Source organism: Mandrillus leucophaeus, unplaced genomic scaffold (genome assembly GCF_000951045.1).
Source record: "Mandrillus leucophaeus isolate KB7577 unplaced genomic scaffold, Mleu.le_1.0 Scaffold300, whole genome shotgun sequence".
NCBI classification, from domain to species: domain Eukaryota; kingdom Metazoa; phylum Chordata; class Mammalia; order Primates; family Cercopithecidae; genus Mandrillus; species Mandrillus leucophaeus.
In genome coordinates this window covers 2,783,539-2,786,634 of record NW_012103144.1, presented here as the reverse complement: position 1 = coordinate 2,786,634, position 3,096 = coordinate 2,783,539, and the positions used below count along the sequence as shown (strand labels likewise).

At 46.9% G+C, this 3,096-nt stretch overlaps 1 long non-coding RNA gene across 1 annotated transcript; it reads left to right on the top strand.

Annotated features, from left to right (window-relative positions):
• Positions 1–95: 95 nt before the first annotated feature.
• Positions 96–1,994, top strand: LOC105544556. Its single transcript, XR_001006783.1, has 2 exons — positions 96–398; positions 639–1,994. It is a non-coding gene; the product is annotated as an uncharacterized LOC105544556 (long non-coding RNA).
• The last annotated feature ends 1,102 nt before the right edge of the window (positions 1,995–3,096 follow it).

Below are 3,096 nucleotides of genomic sequence, written 5' to 3'. Positions count from 1 at the left end.
GGGCCCTGCATCTCGACGGCGTCTGCAGGGGCTACACTCCGCTGCCGGGGAAATTCGCGGGCACCGTGGGGTGTGGCTTGCCACCTCCTCCCTGATTTTTTTTTCCCTCTTAATTCGAGTTTAGTAATCTGAAATGGGCGCGCCTAACAGCAGAGTAAGAGATCTAAATTGAGACAGGACTTGGAGGCTCCACCCCTCCCATCCCCATTACAATGGCGCTTCTCGCTGCTGTGGAAAAACATCGCCAATCCAGGGGGTGAGAAAGCAGTCGCTAAACGCAGGCGGCCCCACCTGGCCCCGGCGTCCCGGCTGGCCGCAGAGAACAGAGCGCGCCCACTTCCCCGGCCCACCGGGTTCCTCAGGGTGTTTACACTAGCGCTCTACCAACGATGCCCAGGGTGAGTAAACAGGCCCATCCTTGTGAGGAGAAATTCACAGCAGCTATGTGAAGTGGAAAAAAGTCAATCATTGTCCTCCAGACTATGAGTCAGAATTTTAGAGAAACGGCACACACACACGCACACGCGCGCCAAACCGGGTCATATTTCCTGGGTAGTTACTTAATGTATATGAATAGAAACAGAGAAAAACTATTTTTCTTTAAAACAAAAAATGAGGTCTACTGCTTTCTTTTCCAGGAAAATGTTATGGTTTCTCACCTAAAAAAAAAGAAGAAGAACAAAAAGAAGAAAAGAACTGGCACTGCAGACGTTAGGTGTTGCTACTTGGAACCTTGAAAAAAATAAGAAGATGCCTTTATGTTTTTGCTACAGAAAGAATTCGGTAGAACTGTAAAGCTTGGAGCAATCTGTCTGAACACAATTAGGGTTCGGGTGGCTCTCCTGTCAGAATGAAGGCCAGTGGCCGGTGGTGCCCAGGAGTTATTGATGCCCAACTCTTCCTGGCTTGTTTGCAGCTCCTCTCCCCTGCTCTCTGGCACTGCCACCATCTTCAGATGACTCAGGTTTCACCATGACTACACCATAAAAGCAGGGAACTGCCAGAAACTGTTGGAAAACAGACACATTCAGTCCCTGACAACTTAAACTTTCTAATTCATAGAGGGGTTTTAGAAGGTAGCATTCTAATATGGGGCAAAATGCAAACGGAAAAGAGGTCAGCAAAAAGATGTCTCATGACAAAGCTATGTGCTAAATAAGGAAAAGTGAGAAAGTAGCACCTAGACACACTGTGGTTTGGGGAGTCCAGAAACTTGCTTTCCTCCCTTTCCTGTTCCACCCCTTTCTCTCCCTGCTGAACAGCTTGCAAAGGTCCTTATGTCGTTTCCTACAGGCAGCCTATCTTTAGTGTCCAACTTCCTTTGCAGGCAGGACTTAGGAAAGACCAAAAGTGTCTGTGTGGATCCCTGGGTGCTGACCTGTTCCTGACACAGCTGTTACTGCTGGTCTCCTCACCTCTGTTGTTCAGAGAGGAGGACCAGAGTCAAGGGTGGGCCAAGCACCAAGATCTAACTCAGTGCTTCTCACATGCCAGTTGTATGGGAATCACATGAAAACAGACACTGACTTGGCAGGTCTGGAGCAAGGACTGGGATTCTGCTTTACTTTAGAAGACAGTGGGCCATGGAAGCTCTACAGGTGGGGGCGATTTGGGGGCACTTTGATGAGCAAAGGCAATTAGGAACACTGAGAAAATTCTTCTCAATCTTTCAGTTCATAAAGGTGGATTAAGAAATTCAGGTGTATTCTAGAGGTAGGCAAACATAAGAGGGACTGCAAAAGATTAGTTGATAATGTCGCCTCCCGAGAAGACTTACAGAAAGGCTTAGAACCACACTATATAAAAGTAAATCTGTGTGAATTTTAAAGTAATGCCACCTTCCTGTTTATGCCCTCCTTCCAACAATACACACTTGTTGAAAGGCGTAGTCATGCAGAAATTTAGGCATATGGATTTGCATAGAGATGAGGCTATTACATGCCTGGTACAGAGTAGCTATTCAATAAAAATTTGTTAAAAGGATTAATGAAAAATGTTCATCTCAGAAGTGGGTTTTTTTAATTAAGAAAAATTGAAAATGAGGCCAGGCGTGGTGGCTCACACCTGTAATCCCAGCACTTTGGGAGACCGAGGCGGGTGGATCACCTAAGATCACGAGTTCGAGACCAACCTGACCAACACTGTGAAACCCCATCTCTACTAAAAGTACAAAATTAGCCAGGTGTGGATGGTGGCACATGCCTGTAATCCCAGCTACTCAGGATACTGAGGCAAGAGAATTGCTTGAACCCGGGCGTTGGAGGTTGCAGTGAGCCGAGATCGCACCATTGCTCTCCAGCCTGGGCAACAAGAGCAAAACTCCGTCTCAAAAAAAAAAAAGAAAAAAGAAAGAAAACAAAGAAAAGAAAGGCTGAAAATGGGCCAGGCATGGCGGCTTACGCCTGTAATCCCAACACTATGGGAGACCGAGGCAGGCAAATCACTTGTGTCAGGAGTTCAAGACCAGCCTGGTCAAAATGGTGAAACCCTGTCTCTACTAAAAATACAAAAATTAGCCCAGCATGGTGGCACACGCCTGTAATAAAAGCTACTCGGGAGGCTGTGGCATGAGAACCACTTGAACCCAGGAGGTGGAGGCTGCAGTGAGTCAAGATCGTGCCACTGCACTCCAGTCTGGGTGACAGAGCAAGACTCTGTCTCAAAAGGAAACCTGAAAATGGTCTGAACATGTAACAATAAGATACTGGGTTTGCTATTATTTGGATGTTTGTCACCCAAAGCTCATGCTGAAATTTGATCCCCAGTGTTGGAGGAAGAGCACAATGTGAGGTGTTTGGGTCCTGTGGGTGGATCCTCATGAATAGATGAATGTCCTCCCTGGGGGTGGAGGTGAGTGAGTACTCAGTTCCCACAAGAACTGGTTGTTAAAAAGAGCCTGGCACCTCCCGCTTCTCTTGTTTCCTCTCTCACCATGGGATCTCTGCACATTAGCTCCCCTTCCCCTTTCACATGAGTGGAAGCAGCCTGAGGACCTCACCAGAAGCCGAGCAAATGCCAATGCCATGCTTCTTGAACAGCCTGCAGAATTGTAAGCCAAATAAACCTTTTTTTTTTTTTAATAAATTACCCAGCCTT